This window comes from Dipodomys spectabilis, unplaced genomic scaffold (genome assembly GCF_019054845.1).
Source record: "Dipodomys spectabilis isolate Male_0828 unplaced genomic scaffold, ASM1905484v1 ptg000054l, whole genome shotgun sequence".
In the NCBI taxonomy this organism is placed as follows: domain Eukaryota; kingdom Metazoa; phylum Chordata; class Mammalia; order Rodentia; family Heteromyidae; genus Dipodomys; species Dipodomys spectabilis.
The window spans coordinates 25,155,655-25,175,274 of NW_024870731.1; the positions used below are offsets into that span (position 1 = coordinate 25,155,655).

Consider the following 19,620-nt stretch of genomic DNA (forward strand, 5'->3'; position numbering starts at 1 on the left):
AATGAGAAAACTTAGATGCCAATACTTTTATCCACCTTCCCCCACCCAGCCAGAGTTGCAGTTTGAGCCCACTTAGCTTAAATAAAGAGCTCATCTTATGTCTCTAATGCTACCCTAAACTTACTAGAAAGGACTCCTCGAATCTCTTTGTCAATGCAGTAAGAAATATAATGCATTGATCTGTTTTTGTGCCCCGTGTCTATAAAATGATGACTAAGTGCTCACAAGGCTTTTCTCTGTGATCTCAACCATAAACCTGACATAGATTAACTGAACTCAACATTAAAATGGGTTCTTTTAAACTCCCAAATAATTCTTGTCAAATAGCTAGTGTGATTCAAAAAGAAAAAATCATTTTTGGTAACTTACTAGCCTGCTTCCCTCTTTACTACCCTTTATCCCTGACACGGCTTGGGCCTATGACTGCAGAGAAAGGAAAAATCAGCCCCTGCAAACTTGTCTTTAAACCAGTAAGTACAATGATTTCCTAAAACACCTACCAACTCTTACTAGAAATAATGGGAAGGAGAAAGGAGAAAATAAAAAGAAGGAAGGGAAGGAGAGAAAAAGGAAGAGAAGCTAGAAGACTTTTAAAATATAATTAAATACATTCAAGAAATACTTCTTAGCTTTTTATAATGTGCAGTTTCAATCACCAAGGGAGACAAAGATTTCCCAATGTATTTGTCCACGGGAACTCTTTTCACTGAATGTCTCAGAGGATTTGTGTATCTTGGAAACCGTCAACATATTGGTCTAGTGGGTGTTTCCTAATCTAAACCACAAGTGCCCCCATTCATAGGTGGCAAAAATTGCAGAGAAGAGGCAGTTACGCTAACATTCTGAGGGGTTTTGAATATTTGCACTGACAACATTTAAACACCCTTGCTCAAGAAGTCCCCAAACTAGAAGAAAGAGAGAGAAAGAGAGAGAGGGGGAGAGGGAGAGAGAAAGAAAGGAGGGGGGAATACAAAGCTCAAAATATTAAGAATGACATCCTGGAATCTGGCTTCACTGTGTTGATGGAAATGGGTGTGGATGTTTTTAGCATTTCTGAATACTGTGGATAAACCCTGGCTTCTAAAGGAGAATGGACAAGCTGACATCTACTCACTGATCCTATGTATGAAGTAGCATTGGTGCTAAGAGCTGCCAATGTCCAGACAACAGGGCCAGAATGCTTCGTAACATTAGTCATGAAATCATAATGCCTGCATTGCTTTCACAGTAATTTGTTCACTGAAGATAGTAGAATCGAGAAACTCCAAGGGCAGTCCTTGGCAATTTGAAGAGCAACAGGTCACGAAACAGTGCATTATTATGTGCTAATTGCACCAAAGTGGAAATTAGTGTAGATATATTTGTGTGTGTAAATATCTGTATCTCTATGTATTTACATGATAAATGCAACAATATTTTGCTGTATTTTATAATTTGGAGGGGTGTTAATGATAAATCTAAGATGGCAAGTACATTAAAAAATTAAATGTAATTAATTGATTCATTTGAGACATAGTCTTTCTCCGTAGCCCAGAGAAAGATCCATGATCCAAACTCATGATCCACCTGCCTCAGTTTCCTGCATACATACGGCACCATGTCCAGTTTTTTAAAAGACATTTTATTGTGCCAGAATTCATTTACTATATAACTCACACTTTAAGGTGTGTAATTCACCAGTTTTTAGTATATTCTCAGAGTTGTTAAGATCCTAAAATTTTAATTTTCCTCATATAGGAAAAAATGGAAAGAATCAGTAATTTTCATGTGATTGTTGTTAAAAAATTTTTTAGTATTTTTCTCTTACTGTGTTATTCTACAAAAGCCTGACTAAATCAAAAAGGTAGCTACCAGTAATAAATTTATCTTTAATTTAAAAAAAACAGTGCATTATTAGAGCACAGGACTACTGGTCTTTCCCACAAACTAGAATAGAATAATCAAGACACCTATTGGATTAGGAACTATTGAATTAGAAACTGGTGCCTGAGCCGGAGTGGACATAGACATCAGAGTGATATTTAGTTTCATACAATCTAAGAGTACGAATTGAGGTGACTCCTCCAGCAGTGTTCAGCACTGTGCTTTCTTCCTAAGACTGTAAAAAGTCCCATAGTTGACCTAGAACTGGAGAGATCAGATAAAAATATTTGCTGCCACTGTAAGAATAGAAGCCCCTCATTTGAAAGGTTTTTACGCAGGTCCTGACACAAAGATGCTCAACCATTGTTTCTGAACAGAGCTTTTCTCTCAAACACAGTCTTGCTCAGGAGCTCCATATATAAAGCCAGTATGAGTCACTGGGAACAGTGAAGCAGGGGAGGGGGGCAGCTTAGAGCATACAGCTTGCTCCCTTTAGCTTTTCTCCTGCCACATATCTGGCTCATCTTCTACTGGTAAAGTCGTTTCTGCAAGACCTCCCTTAACCCTAGCTCTCCTAGGAGCAATTTTAAAACCCACTGTTTTAGGAAACAGAAAGAAAGAGAGACCCTTTGTCACTGAGCAGCATTTAATGTGCAGAGTTAAAGAGTCAGGCTTTGCTTCCCTCCTTCTGACAGAACACCGTGATATTTGAGTGAGCAAGAGGCTTGTGCTATAACTCTGGGCAAAGTTATTTTCAGCCACGCATTGGTGGTGCACCTATAATACTAGCTACTCAGGAGGCCGAGTTCTGGGGATCATGGTTTGAAGCAGCCCAGGCCAAGAAATCCATGTGACTCATATCCAATTAACTGGCACAAACTTAGAACTGGAGGCATGGTTCAAGTGGCAGAGTGATGGCTGGGAACAAGGAAGCTGAGCTGGATCTTAAGGTCCTGAGTCAAAGCCCAAGTAGCGGCACAAGAACAAAACAATAACGTTACTTTCTCCTAAAACTCTGCAAGCCAATGACAATGATTCCAGCATGATTCTAGAAATAAATTAAGTGCTTTCAAGGGTTTTTAACTATTCAGTTTATTGCAAACTCAAATTCCAAGGCATAGGAACAAAAGTAGTTATTTACTTAATTAATTAAAGGCAGCAACTTAACTGTCATCATACAGATACCTCAATATATAAGATTATGTCAACCAGGAAATTCTAGCTAGCATAGTGCCATCTTCTAGTGCTACTTCTAATAAGTACAACAGAATGTGTATCTCCCTTTACACCACATGTGCATAATTTTTACTCAGATCAGAAAGAATTGCCACACAGCACTATACCATTGCAGTATAGAAATAAAATATTTATCATGTGACCTTCCTTTGGATTTGTGATTAAACTGGGCAATTGGTATTAAACTGTCTTACTTATCTACTGCAATGTGCTAGCTTGGTATAAAACTTGCTTGATAATTAGAAGGAGAGTAGATCTGGACCCAATGGTTTCAATACTTCTTTTATACACTGACATGTTAAGGTAGCATTTCTCAGTTTAAAGTACTTAATATATTTGTAGAAAGCTGATTTTAGGATTGTCAGTGCTTTACTAATACATAGCTAATGATAGAGGAGGTCACAGTTGAGCTTTTTTATTTTTATTTTTTAAATCGGTCCTGGGCCTTGAACTCTGGGCTTGGGCGCTGTCCCTTAGCTCTTCAGCTCAAGGCTAATGATCTACCACTTGAGCCACAGTGCCACTTCTGGTTTTCTGAGTGGTTTATTAGAGATTAGAGTCTCACAGACTTTCTTGCCTGGGCTAGCTTTGAACCGTGATCCTCAGATCTCAGCCTCCTGAGTAGCTAGGATTAAAGGCACGAGCCACCAGCGCCCCGGCACAGTTGTGCATTTTAAGGGCTAGGGAAAATTTAGAAATAGAATCAATTAGTCAATTTTGGTATTGCGATAAAGTAAAATGGCAGGTAGCCATTTAAAATCATTTTCTCAAGTAATATCTCAAATCTGTAGAGAGCTTCTTGTTTAGAATACAATATGATTTAAGCTCATTTTATACTATCTGGCTGCCACAACAACGGCCTCTGCCATCCACTTGTTCTGTCCCTCCACCATTCATGCCTACGCTTCTGAGAGCTAGCACCCGAGCCCAGTGGTTTTCTCCAGCCAAAAGAACTTGCTTGGTTAATAGGCAGAGCAGACAAAATAAAATTACTAGGAAGTTAATGTTCCCCTGAGCAACACTTGTTCAACAACAGTGCAAATTCTGCCCTTCACGTGCTACAAGTCAAGGCATGTTCCACATTATTTCTCAGAGGTGCCCAGCAGGAGTGCTCCACCCTACTGTGGAAACCTGATCATTAGCAGAGTGTATATTCCCTTCTTTGCCATTCATGTCTCCTCTCAATACTGCCCTTCTAGTGTGTTTAGGGATGAATCCTCCAAAAATAAGTTGCATTCAAATCATGATCTCAGGGTCTGTTGCTGAGAAATTCAAGCTAAGACAATGACATTGCCAGGGAATATCAACATCAATTAAAAAAAAAAGATAGATAAATGTATTAGTTCATCCACTGGCCAAGTAATTGAGTAGATCTCTAGTTACTACCTAAATCCTGTTATGTAATGTTACTCACACAATAAACTCATGCTTATTTGAAATAGGTCATGTCTGGAAATCACTCCTGTGAGTTGAAGTTCAGGTCCCATATATGAAACTACAATTGTCTTTTTCTCCACTGATGGTACATTAACACACACACACACACACACACACACACACACACACACACATCATAAGTCATTTCCATTTCCAGTTGGCAACAATCTCCTTATCTGGACATACTGAGATATTTCTGTGTGACATTCAATATGAGATATGTCTAAGAAATAATTTGTGTTTTAAGTCAATCCATTCCAAATCTATTCTCCAATGCTGCTGATAAATTATGTAGCTTTCGTCATAGGAAAACTATAAACTTTACCTTGAAACAAAATTACCCAAACTGCAAAAGTTATGCTATATCATGGCAATTACATCAAAAGTTCAAGTGTTTGTTTCTAGAGATGAACGAATTAAATATATATTTTATATCCTTCCATGTTTCCAGATTTTCTACAATAAGCTTTTATGCATTGTTATGCTATTTACTGAAACAATCTAGTGTAATTTGGACTCTAAAGACAGTTTACCCTGGTTCAAATCCCAGTTCAATACTTTTATTAACTGTGTGATGTTGAAAACATTATTTTAATTTCTGTTCCTAACCCTTAATGAATTAGCTCTTTCAAAGTAGGCCATTTGCAATATAGGACATTTGCAAAATGCTTAAAACAAGATCTGACATTCAACAAGTTTTCATGTGTTGTTTTTTTCTTTCATAATCAAGTATGGGTAATGAAAAATAGAGAGCTAAAATGATTAATTAGCAAAAATATTCTTGAAGCAACCAACGATTCATTTGTGATATTTGGCACTAAATAGAGTGTCTTCAGCCTTCTATCTACATGCGAACATTAAAAGGTATACCTATTTTGCCATCTCACATTAAGTAACTTGATTTTAGCATCTCACGTTTATTTAGGTTGCCCTTAGAGTTATTATTATCAGGCCTATGTTTCCCTCATTAAACCTAGAGGACATTGAAGCCCTTCTCCCATAGCGGGAGAGCTGCAAAGCCTGATGTGATGTATGGGAGGGGATTTGTGTTACTGGAGTGGGAGATAGAGATTGAGAATTCAAGGAGGGCTTGTTCATGCTGGGGGAAGGCAAGCTGCCCACTGGCTGAGGAAGAGGCACCGGTTGTTTCCTGACGGCCTGGGCCACTGGCTATGGGTCACCCAGTTCTCCTGGGAACATTGGGATTGTTGCAAGTTGATGCAGGAAATCCATATACTTTGGGTCACTTTTAGTAAAGCTATCTCTGTCAAGGCAGGGGCAGGAGAAGCATTTTTCTCTAAGCTTCACACTCAAGAGCAGTAGTGCTAAATAATTTGGTGAAATTTGAGCTGATTTGAGGAAAATAGAAAAAAAATTAAAGTTTGTGATATTGTTAGATCTCACATTCAGGAAATGCTGCAATTGCAATTATACTTCAGTGTTCTCTTACTATTTCTCATTACCAATTCTGGACAAAAAAAAAAAAAAGGAGCCAGGTCACATTTTAATTTTAAGTGTTGAATTCAGTTTGAGGTACAATGAGACACAGGGACTCTCTGTAGTAGAAAGTTTAGGAGGTTTGGAAGGTGGTGTGGTCCAAGGGACAAATCCCTAGTCAAATCTCTGTTGTTGAGTCCAGGCTCTGCCACCTAGTGGAAGGGCACGTTATAGCATCCCAGTGTGGGTATGAGTGAAACTTGCTGGGCCCATAATCACCCTAAGCCTCAGACCTCTTGTTGTAAAAACAAAAAAAACAATAAGGTTTTCCTCATTGTCTGGCAGTGACAATTCAATTAGAAAAATACAAGTTAATTGCACAGGATAGCATCTGATACACATGAAGTGGTCCCTGAATTGTGTTGCTGATGTTATTATTACTGAAATCCAGCACCCAGAATTAACACCAGAGTTTAACTGCAGATCAAGGACAAGTCCTATTTTATGAGAAAGAAAGAAATTGGCATTTGTAGAGAATGTTAGGGAATCACAGAAATTGGTACAAATATGTGCAATAGTAGTTGGTGTGAGATTAGTTTTATTAAAAAAAAAAGTAGTGAATAAGCCAAGGTAGAGTGACTCAAGCTCCTTCTCCCTGCCAGCCTCCCACCAGTGTTCCTCGCTGGCTGGCGTAGTAAGAGCCAGTCAGTCAGACATGAATAGAGCCCCAATATGCAAGACAGATCAGGAGAAGAGCAGGGAAGGGACTGGAGAACAATCAGGCAATGGCCAACTTTAAGCCCTGTCTTGCATCTCAGTTTATAAATGAGAACACTGGACTGAGATCTTAAGAGAGAACTAGTGGAGGTGTGGCACAAGTTCAGAATGCCAGCCTTCGGTGAGAAAGCAAGACCACAAGGCCCTGAGATCAAGCTCTGATATTGCCAGAGAGAGGAAGTGGGAAATTAGGTAGGAAGAGAGAGAAGAGATCAAGAATGAGTGAGAATTGGGAGTTAGTATGGCAATGCAAGTGGACTTGTTTTCCCAGCTACTACTCAGCAGACACAGGTAGGAGGATCAAGATCCAAGGCAAAAGCAAGAGATCCCATCTGAAAAAAGAATTATAAAAGCAAAAAGACTGTGTGTGGCTCAAGTAGTAAAGAGCTCACCTTGCAATCTGAAGGTCTTGAGTTCAGTCGCCAGTGCAGCCCAAACCAGAGAGAATTCCACTTCTGATATAGATGAGTAGAACGATATGACCTTGGCCAGGAATGCTACCACCATGTCAGAAAGTGCCAAGGAAACATTAAAACTCAGTTAAAAAAAATTATATAAAGTCAGTTTTGCCTTTTTCTTTCTTCTTGGAAGTTTCTTTCTTCTAGTCTCATAAGGGCTGGCTCTGATGCCCTATTTTGGTAAAATCTGAACAGGCTTTTAAAGATCAAGACTGGCGCACTTACGGAAAATGATTGTGGGTTATGTAATTAAAGCTGTTGTTTCTGTTGCACACCCATAGGGAGGTGACAAGCAGCAGAAATTACAGCAGTGTGTGCTAAGTGGGCCCTACCTGTAGTTCTGTATCCCACTGTGTGTAATTTTGACCGAAGGTATGGGGAATGCGAGAGAAAGAACTCCATTACCTGGGGAAAGTTTTATACCCTGGAAGAACACAAATAGGGCTTCTTTCAAGTTGTAAAAATAAGCTGGAGTCCTTCCTTACATCTTTTTTTTTCTTCCCTGGAGAAAGAAGGAGAGAGATTTTGTGTGGCTGACAAAGGGACAAAGGCAGTCCATGTTGCAGATTGAGGGTGTCCAAAGAAACCTTCACCCTCAAATCTGGGTGTGGAGATATGCCCCTTGAAAATATTAGGGTGTCTGCTGCACAGGCCTGTTAGCCACCATCTCTGCTTCTGAAAAGACAAGAGATGTTAGAACTTTGTTCACATGCCCTCAAGCAAGTGGCAGGAGGCCACAAGGGCACCTTTGATGAGGTCAAGCTGGGGTCAATTGAGTGGTGGAGACCTATGATCCCCCTTCTTCTCGGGCCCCAAACCATTCCTGACAGAATGACATTTTATGACCCATGAGCTGAATTGGATTCTCCAGGGACCCAGGGTCAAAGGAAGAGGAGGCAAATGCTCACGAGGTGATTGCTCTTCAGATGGTTGGGCTGGGATGTAGAAACATGGGGGCTGCAACTGGAGGGTGGGGATTCATGTGCCTGATTGCCCTGCCAGTACTTCACTGTGGGAAATCAGTGGTCCTGGACTTTAGACTCACTCTCAATATAGGGCTCCATATTTGCATTGTATCTTGCGGAATACAATGGAGATGCCGTGATTCTACCACAGGTGTAGCTAATCAGCATCCTGTGGGTGAGGTCTACAGCTGACATTTTAATAGACCTCAAGTAATTCTAAACCTACTGAAAGTGGAAAATTACTGACTTAGTAAGAATTAGGTAGAGATTTAATTAGTTATAATCTGATCTTTTATGGTTTAATATTGATGGATCATTTTAAGAAAATAATTGGGCTTGCATTTGAAGAACACTTACCTTATTATTTATACTTCACATGATAAAATAAAAGTCCTAGCTATTGTATTACCATGGCCAGCCTGCAAATGAGGGAAAGTCAGAAAGAATGGAAATGATAAACACTTCACTTCATGCACATCTGTATACATGTGTTTAAATTCCTATCCTATGTTGATAATGTAGTTACTGACAATTTATAATGAACATTATCACTTGATTGCCACAAAGAACACTGTAAAAGAATCAGAAGTAATTTTTATGCTCCTTTTCACAGATCAACATACAGAGACTTAAACTTTATTTGTACCCACGCAGCTAGTAAATACAAAACTTGGAAATCTATACAGACCTTCTACTTTCCATAGGCATCTAAATGGAGTTGTTTACCGAAGTGTCAAATTCTCTTCTGACAACGTGTAATAAAGTGGAAGATGAAAATGATAATGAAGATGAATCATTATCATCATCATTGTCATCATCATCAAAGATGTTGTGGAACGATGCAAGGAAATTATATGTATTCTCCCCTGTACAGCTAGCTACTGTGAAGAAATTGTAACTCAGGGAGTGTGATGACTTGTCCAGGGTCACGTAGCTAATGAGTACAAGCCCAGACTGAATGCATGTGTGTAGCTCCATCCAAAGGCCATAAAGATCCCTACCACCATGTAAATTAGAGCATCAGAGGTGGCCTTCACTTGAGAAATCCTCCAACTAAAGAAACTCCTTTTTCTATCTCCAATTTGTAGGCTATTCTCTGTAGTAATGAAGTAAGGCAGGCCAACAGGACCTCAGGGAACATTACATTCCTGGGACTCCAAATTATTGACGTTTATTTTCCCATCAATTTACTAAATCCAGGAATGCACTTTGAAGTAAAAACAGCTTCAGGATGAAGCAGAAATGATTTTTTTTTCTGTTTTGCTGCTCTCTAAAATTTGAAATAAATGAGTTTCTGTTGGTATGGTTTGTAGACATTTCATCTGAAAGATTCCATACCCAAGTTCCTGCTGTCATTTGAGGCTGTGTGTGCATTGAGGAGTTACACATGTGATAAGCCTTTCTGAGAATAAAATTCTTTCAAATGGTTTATTGCCATGGCAGATTCTCCTTTCTTTGGCAAAAGGGTGGATCCTGAAGGAAAGCGGGACTTGAATTGAGCAGTTCCCGATAATCAGGGACTTTAGTGTCTTTGATTGCAGTGAAGAGCCTTTACGCGTAATACCCTAATCTTAACACTGACATATCAGAAAAATGGGAAAATGTAGCTACTTTTCCAAGTGGGGAGTTGGGGCTTCTTGATTAGCTTTTGACATCCTTAGAAATTAGCTCTGAATCATACTCAGCAATCTCTACAGACATGTTTTATGTCAGTGTATTTACCAGGGCTTTCCTTTCCTTTTATTTCTCCCATCATCTTGTATTCAATCACCCAAAATGCTTACATTTCCATTTGTTTATTTTTATTAGAAAAAAGTAGCACTTTTCTCTATTCTAAACAATCCTATCAGCCAGTCACCAATGGCTTACACCTATAATCCTGGCTACTCAGGAGGCTAAGATCTGAGAATTGTAGTTCAAAGCTAAACTGTACAGTAAAGTCCATGAGACTCTTGTCCCCAATTACTCACCAAAAAGCCAGAAGTGTAGCTGTGGGTCAAATAGTAGAGAGCTAGTTTTAAGAAAAACAAAACAAAACAAAACAAAAACCTATAGAGAATAGCGAAAACGATCAGAAAGATCATTGTTTGCCAGTAATTGGAAGTAGGTGAGAGGGATGAATAAGCAGAATATAAAGGTCTTTCAAGGAAGTACTATACTGCATGGCCCTATAATGCTGGAAACATGTCCAAGCCCATAGAACGGATGTTGGAGTGAATACTAACATGAAATAGGAGCTGTGGATTCTGGGTCACATGTGTGGCACTGTAGGTTTATCACTTGTGACCTGTTACCATGCTGGTGTAGGAGATTAATAAAGTGGAGGGGGAGACTTTGCACATGTAAGGGTAGGAAGGAAATGGAAAATCTCCACATTTTCCTTTCAATTTTGTTAGGAATCTAAAACTGCTCTAAAGATGCCTTTAAAAAAATCTCATTGTGCCAGGCACTGGTGGCTCATGCCTATAATCTAGCTACTCAGGAGCCTGAGATTTGAGGATTACAGTTCAAAACCAGCCAAGCAGGAAAGTCCATGAGACTCTTATCTCCAATGAACCAACAAAAGCCAGAAATGGGACTCTGGTTCAAATGATAGAGTGCTAGCCTTGAAGACCCAAAAACACCCAGGACAGCACCCAGGCCCTGAGTTCACCCCTCAGGACCAGAAAACAACACAACAACAACAACAACAACAAAGGCTCAGGATACAGAAATGGATGCAGTAGAACATCAGACTTTTCCTTAATCTAACTCCTCTGAGATAATTACTGTAACAGTTTAGATGACTTTCTTGTTATGTGCTCATCTTTATGCAGATAGATTCTGATGTAAACACTATTTTGCAAGTTAATTTTTTTTTTCTGGGTCGGTCGTGGGGCTTGAACTCTGGGCCTGGGTGTTGTCCCTGCGCTCTTCAGCTCAAGGCAAGAACTCTACCTCTTGAGCCACAGCACCACTTCCGGTTTTCTAGTGGTTTTTATTGGAGATAAGAGTCTCATAGACTTTTCTGCCTGTGCTGGCTTTGAACTGCTATCCTCGGATCTCAGCCTCCTGAGTAGCTAGTATTACGGGTGTGAGCCACCAGCACCCGGCGCAAGTTAATTTTTTATATTGCAAAAAGTTACAAATGTTTTTCCCAGCAGCCTTCGGGATCTACCATGCTTTTGTGTGTGTTTTTTTTTTGGCCATAATTCATTGCATAGCTTTGCTGTAATTTGTGGAGGCAGTCACCTATTGGTACACATTTACATTGCTTAGATTTTGCCTTATCACAAACAAGACCATCATTTATAGAGTTTTGTCATTTTCTCTACAAGAAAAAGTCCAAAGCCAAAAGACATTCATGCCTTAAAATTTGATATTTTACCACATTTATTTTAAAAAGTAAATTGCATTCCTACTAGAATATGGATGTGTCTGTTCCTTTAAATTCTCCCCAGTGGAGATCACTATAAATGCATTTATTTGGATAAATACATTATTATATACTTACTAGACATTTGTATTCCTGGCATAAAGGCACTTTGAAGAAGACTAGTCTCATGGTTTTTTTGTTTGTTTTGTTTTGTTTGGCTTAGGGTTTTTTTTGTCTTTCTTCAGTCTCTTTGGTTGGTTCATTTTCTTTAGCAATATGGGGACTTTAAACTCAGGCCCCTATTATTAGTAAGCTGGTGCTCTACCTTTTAAACCACAACTCCAGTCCTATTTTTTCTGGTCATTTTGGGGATAGTGTCTGGTGAACTTTTCTACCTAGGTTGACCTCAAACCACAATCTATCCACTGTTGGCCTCCTGAGTGGCTAAAATCACACACACACACACACACACACACACACACACACACACACACACACGTGCCAGTTATACATATGCGTGTGTATATGATCCCTAGCTATCGCTTACCCTTCCATCTCAGCCACCCACGTTGTTTTATTAAGTCTGTATTTCTCAATGTATTCCTGTGAGATCCATTATTAAAACCTGTGCAACACACTTTCATATGGTACCAGGCACCAGGTTAGGCCATCAGAGGAATTAAGATTGAAAAGGGGCTAATTTTTTTTCCTGTAGGGCTTTAGTTATTTCAAATAGCTTGCTTTTTTATAAAATTGATACACAGAGAGGTTACATTGTGGATCTAGGATTCACAGAAAGATCTGCAGTAAGTAGAAATTTGCAATGATAGCTCTGAAATTCTTACCCACTATGACTAGCACACAGAGCCACACTGAAGATAATTATTTGTATTAAGTTCTTGTGAATCTTTACTGATGACAAGGAGGTCCATAATGAGCCACCTAAATTAACAAATTAATATTTGCACAGTGTGATAGAACTTTTTGAAAATTTATATATCAAATTAATTTACATCATGGTGTTCATCTTAACGACACTCATTAAATGCTGGCATTTAAAGGACTTTATCCAGTAATGCTTACCACGGGGATAATCAATTCTTGTTCCCTCACTGATACAGAAAATTATCTTGAAAGAGTTTGTGTTCAGGGTTAATGTCCAAGAATTTCTTCTTATATATCTCTGCATTTAGTTTATTGCTTACCAAAATGAGAAGAGCCTGGTTTCTTCTGCTTTCTTGTAAATCAACACAGCAGTTGGACAGAGAGAAAGAGAGAGAGAGAGAGAGAGAGAGAGAGAGAGAGAGAGAGAGAGAGAGAGAGAGAGAGAGAGAGGAGAGAGAGAATGCTGCAGAGAATACGTGCTTATGTCTTACACTGACATGAACTTTACTACTTCCAAATCTAAAATAACTGCTCTGATTACCCTGGTCTTTGGAGATGGAATTCAGACCTTCTGCAGTGTGAATGCTCCATAAAAAATGATAAAATTTAATGTTTGCTTATATGCAGATGAAACATAAAGCATAAATATTCCATATTGGAACAAATAGTGCCATAAAAGAAAATGAATGTAAATGCCCTGCACTGTGAAAGACTAAACGAAAATGTAATGTGAATCTTTTCCTAACTCAGACTCATCACTGGTGCCAGATGACTGTTTCTATAGCTTTAAAAATCACTTCAATTTTCCACCAAATGCTGCTAGCCAGATAAACAGTGTATCTCTGCCACTTTTTATAATGCTTTTAGGAAGAGAAATACAGACAGTAAGGACAAAATGGCACAGTCATCTCTTCTTCCTAAGTCTCACTGTACATCAGCAGGCATCCTCAGATACACATTGAACTTTTTGCCCTGATCCATTCAACATTTGGTCAGGAAGCACTTCCCGAATGTGTAAGAAGATGGAGAAAGGGTGCTTGCTGAGCCTGTGGTGAGCATGTGTGGATTCAAGGAGCCCATCCTTTTATAGCTAATGAGATGATAGATTAGCATCAAGTTATTACCACGCAATGGCCTCTGACTAACAGTTGCTGGCACAAAGACTCATTCATTCCTTTACATATGTGCTTAATGCCCCTATGGTGGAAGTTCTTGGTGCTAAGGATCTATGGGAGAACTAGACTGAGTCCTTCCCATGAGCTGTGTCCTTCCATGTAGCTGTGAGGAAAAACAGAAAATAAATAGATCAGCAGGGCTGATGGCAGATTCTGTAGGTGCAATAATGAACTATTCCACAGAGGGATGGGAATAGCTATGCAGCAGGGAGGTGGAGGTCATTCTGATGAGGAAACATTGATCTGAGTGATAAGAAAGAACATGGCAAAGATATCTGAAGGAAAGATCCATAAGGATGGAACTGCAGAGCACAAGTGGAAAGGGGCTGGGATGGTAAAGGACCAGAAAAGGGAAAAAAACAACATGGCAAGGATCCAGCATGTAAGAGTAGAGAGGCCTTCACTAGGCAGACTGTGTCAAGAGGACCTCTTGAGCCATGGAAGATGGTTAATTTTTATTCTATATGAAATGTACATACTTTATTTAAACCTAAGATCATGGCATGCTTTGATTTAAATATGTTACAAATTATTCAGCTCCCCAGCAATCCAACTTTTGGGCATTTACCCAAATGTTTACAAACAAGACCACACTAAAGCTACCAGCAGGACTATGTTTATTGCAGCATTATTTACTATAGATAAGATATGGAACCAACCCAGATGCCCCTCAGTAGATGAATGGATCAAGAAAATGTGGTATATATACACAATGGAATTCTGTGCCTCCATCAGAAAGAATGACATTGCCCCATTTGTTAGGAAATGGAAAGGCCTGGAAAAAATTATATTAAGTGAAGTAAGCCAGGCCCAAAGAAACATAGGTCCCATGGTTTCCCTTATTTGCAATATCTAGTATATGTCTGAGTCAAGCAGAAAAGGGCAGATAATGTGATGTTAGGGAAATGAACCCTAAGATACGTATTCAAATGTTTTTTTTTCTTTCATGCGATTGTTTCTAACACATTTATAAGATTATATTTTTGTTGCTTTGTACATCCCTCCCCCACAGTATAACCCCTGCTTTCACTGTATTTGATGTTGGTATAATTTGTGAAGGGGAAGGGGAAAAACAAATCGTTTAAATAGGGATACAGGTGGACCCATTGCAACAATGAGATGTACAAGTCATTATGTCAAAAATGAACTTTACAACTTTGGTGTGGGGGGGGGGCGGCCGGGAAGGATCGGGTAGGGGCCGGGGGAGGATGGGAAGGGATGGGAAGGAGAAACAAAGGAGGCTACAATGCTTGATAAGAAATGTACTCATTATCTTGCCCATGTAATTGTAACCCCTCTGTACAGTATTTTCACAATAAAATTTAAAAAAAGAATTACTCAGCTGTTGTGTTAGGTTCAGTTATTAAATAGCATTAAAAACAATGAAGGGGGGCTGAGAAGTTAGCTCAATGGTAGAGTGCTTGCTTTGCATGTATGAAGTCCTGGGTTCAATTCCTCAGAACCACTAAGCAGAAAAAGACAGAAGTAGGGCTATGGCTCAAGTGGTAGGGTGCTAGCCTTGAGTTGAATCGCTGAGGAACAGTGCCCAGGCCCAGAGTTTAGCCCCCACGACAGACAAAAAGAAAAAAGAAAAAGCATTGAAGGTAGCTTAATTTGGATATTAGTGTTCTGAAGAAAACTAGAAATATTCAGGAAAAGCTAAGTGTGGTGACTCACACTTCTACTACTAGCTACTTGGAAGATCAAGAGGATCATAATGAGTAAAAAGTTTGTAAGACCTCATCTCAACAAAAAAACTTCTGGCTTATAGCTCTCATTCCAGCTATTTGAGGCATGTAAGTAGAAAAAATCATGGTCTAGACTAGCCTAGGTAACACCCTGAGACCCCTATTTTGAAAATAAAGGGGAAAAAAGAAAAAATAGGAGAAAAGAGGAGGAGGAGGAAGAGGAAGAGGAAGGTGGGAGGGAGGAAGAGGGAAAGAGAAGAGGGAGAATAGACCAGATGAAGAAGAGGAAAAGAAAGAAGAATAAGAGGAAGAGGAGGGGAAGGAGGGAGAGGAGGAGATGAAGACAAGAAGAAGAAGAGGAAAAGGAAGAAGAGGAGGAGGAGGAGGACAGTAGGGCTGGGGCTGATTGTATGGCTCAAGAAGTAGAGATCCTGATTGCAAATGTAAGACCCTGGATTCAAATCCCAGTACTGCCTAAAAAAAGAAGGAAGAGAAAAAATACTTAAAGCAATGATGTATAGAATTGCCTGATTGAAAGCACATACAGGAGAGAAGGGAAGGCAAAGAAGGAGCAAGCTTTGGTTTGTATAACCTGGGAGGAGGATGCGGCGAAGTTGGAGGGACATTGACCACTTGTTCTTTTTGGGACATGTAAAGTCAAGACATTATTAGATGCAGTCAGGCGTCTTTATTTTTTAAATAAGTGAATGACTGGGCTGTTGCAGTCAGCTGGACTATAACAAATAAATTGCCTTCTTGGGAAATTTGCATTGAGAAGCTACAGGAAGAGAGAAGAGGAGGGAGGGAAGGAGTTGCACATTGCTAAGGAGGTAAAATAAGGCCAAGATGGCCATGAAGAAATGATACGGGATCAGAAACCGAATCAAAATAGGAGACCTTGGAGGAGGGATAGAGAAGCAAAAACATCTGGAGCAGCTAGCAGGGGTGAACGAGATGAGAAGTGAGTTGCTGATCTCTAGAGCACCTTCTGTCTGTCTTACTTGCTGATCTGTCATGTGTCCTGCCAGAAATACGCTTTCTCCTTGATGTAACTGAAGGCTATCTCTGTTTCTTTAGAGTAGTCTAACTGAAATAAATAAGAAGGTACACTGAGAACCACACAGAAGAATAAGACAAAGGCATTGTCTCCAAGTCTCACAATTCGTGGATAAGAAAAGACAAAAATACCAAGAATTGTTCTGCCAAGTCAAAATGGAGTGCTAAAGGCTTTAAACGAGATTGATCATCCAGGTTTAATGTTCTTTGGTAATGAAACAAAAGTAGAATAAAGTATACAACTTGTGTGTTGGAATCTACATTAAATGATAGAAAGCACAAGTTTTGATATTTATGAGGAAAACTGTGGCCTTATATAAACTGTTTAGCTTCCCAGATTTCCTGGACTTTTACTTACTTACTAACTCCACTTAGTCAAACTCATTTTTATAATTTAAATAATACTTTCACCCGGTTCTAAGCAATAATGCCCCCCAAATAATGAAATAACGTTAAAACAAAGAGCCTCCAACATCTCACCATGACCAGGGTTACATTTACTGGTTATCGGGATTTTGAACATAAAAAGAAGAGTGAGATGGAGTTGCAAGATATGAGTTTGGATTTGGTTTCTTCATCTAGAAATATTGAATTATGGACAATGATCTCTTTTTCCCCCCCAGGAAGGAAATGAATCTAATACTCTGCATGCTTTCTAAGGGGATTCAAGGAATTAATATGCCCAAGTATGTTAATGTACTTTGCAAAAAGGCGAAGTGCACTTGAAGTCCCAATTCTGTCATGACATGAATCTGTATTGACCATACAGTGGCGCCCTAGTAATTATGAAAATGTTTCCCTTTGAGGGAAATGGTGATGTGGGTTTTTTTTTGTTTTTGTTCTTTTTTAAAGGATGATTTCTTCTCTATGCTGTGTTCCTTGAATGATCCAGCTCTTAGCCTTCTCTAAACTTCATTTCTTACTGTCTTCAGCACCACACCATTTGGACTCGACCCCTTCATTGCTTTTATGGTGTTTTCAATTATCTCTAGCAAATAAAGCCTATCTTCTGGAGCCTATTATGTTCCTAAGAGAAAGTTAAATATATGAGTGCGTAGTATACTCAAGTGCCCCTAATCGGCCAGAGGTGCCATAGAAGACAGCTAATCCTTCTAAATATATCTTCATTTTGAAAATATAATGGATATTCCCATCTTGAAAGATTTCTCCTGAAATTGGATGAAAGAATCATAGTCAATTGTTTAACTATACTTGGCCCACAGCTTGTTCTATAAAAGCATTAGCTTTTGTGTTTGAAAGAGAGATAAGAATCTTCACATTGGTGGATTATGATTCTAAATACCCTTGTACCCTCCTCATAGGGTATTGGGGAAATTAAGTGAAGGTTGCCATGTAAACACTGTCTGGTACATGGTATGTGCTTAATAAATATGGACAATTGGTATTATCAACAGCTTTTGTTATCTGAGTCTATTATTGTAAGTCTTACATTAGATAAAAGGAAGAGTGATGGCTTTAAGAATTCTTAGTTGTAGAAAATTTTGTGTTTAATCAGAATTGATTGTCTTTGATGTTGTCTATTTTTTAAACTACCGTAGGATTTAGCACAATGTTAGAGAATAGTCAGAAGAGCCTACATGAATGGAAGAGATTAACATCTGGTTTGGTTTGAATAAGGAAAGCTCTTTATTGATAAAGATCTAGAGGTAAGTAATTTTATACCAAGTGTGGCAACTGAGCATACATAACCACTGACATGTGCCTGGTTTTCAACAGTATAATTTCATTTTTTGAGTTCCAGGTATATTTTAGATATGAGTCTCTTGTCCATTGTATGGCTAGTGAAGAGCTTCTCCCAATCCATGGGCTTTCTATTGATCTTGCTAGCTATGTCCTTTGCCATGCAGAAGCTCTGCAATTTCATGCAATCCCATTTGTCCAACCTCTCTTTGATTTGTTGTGTTTCTGGGTCTCTTTTAAGAAAATTTCAGCCTGTGCCAAGGAGACCTAGGGTTTCTCTTATTCCATCCTGTAATGTTTTCAGTGGCTGCTTTGACTCTGAGGTCTTTGATCCATTTGGAGTTGATTCTGGTGCAGGGTGATATATAAGGATCTAGCTTTAGTTTTCTACAAGTGATTAACCAATTTTGCCAGCACCATTTACTGACGAGGCTGTCTTTCTTCCACTCTATTTCTTTTTTTTTGGGGGGGGGGCCCGGTCATGGGGCCTTAACTCTGGGCCTGGGCGCTGTCCCTCAGCTCTTCAGCTCAAGGCTAGCCTCTACCACTTGAGCCACAGCGCCACTTCCGGCTTTTTTCTTTTTTGCTTATGTGGTGCTGAGGAATCGAACCCAGGGCCTCATGCATGCAAGGCAAGTGCTCTACCACTGAGCCACCTTCCCAGCCCCCTTCCATTCTATTTCTTTAGCTCCCTTATCGAAGATTAGATGGCTATAGGTTTGTGGGTTTATTTCTGGGTTTTCAATTCTATTCCATTGTTCTTGAGGTCTGTTCTTGTGCCAGTACCAACCTGTTTTGATTACTATGGCTTTGTAGTAGAGTTTGAAATTTGATATTGATATTCCTCCAGCATTGTTCTTTCTGTTAAGGATTGTTTTTTGCTATCCGGGGTCTTTTATTGTTACATATGAATTTTTGGATTGCCTCTTCTATTTCCTAGAAGAATGAGGTTGGAATATTGATAGGTATCACATTGAATTTGTAGATAGCCTTGGGAAGTATTGCCATTTTCACAATGTCGATCCTTCCAATCCAGGAGCATGGAAGGTTTTTCCACTTTCTAAGTTCTGTTTTGATTTCCTTTTTCAGGTTTTTAAATTTTTCATCATAGAGGTCCTTCACTTCTTTGGTTAATTCCTACGTATTTTATTTTTTGTGGGGCGATTACAAATGGAGCTGCTTTCCTGATTTCAACCACGCTTTTTTCATTGTTGGCATACAGAAAAGCCATTGATTTTTGAGGGTTAATTTTATAACCTGCTACTTTGCCAAAGTTTTTTTTTTGGGGGGGGGGTCCAGTCATGGGGCCTGATCTCTGGGCCTGGGCACTGTCCCTCAGCTCTTCAGCTCAAGGCTAGCGCTCTATCACTTGAGTCACAGCGCCACTTCCGGGCTTTTTTTCTTTTTGCTTATGTGGTTCTGAGGAACTGAACCCAGGGCCTCAGGCATGCAAGGCAAGCAGTCTACCACTGAGCCACCTCCTTCCCAGCCCCTACTTTGCCAAAGTTTTGAATCACCTTGAGTAATTTGGGAGTGGAGTCTGTGGGATTCTTTAAATACAAGATCATGTCATCTGCAAAGAAGAGA

General features: G+C 39.4%; 1 protein-coding gene across 1 annotated transcript in view; it reads left to right on the forward strand.

The window, feature by feature from the left end:
* The window catches only part of Synpr (synaptoporin), a 161,676-nt gene that overhangs the window by 36,708 nt on the left and 105,348 nt on the right, over positions 1-19,620 (forward strand). The window lies entirely within an intron of this gene.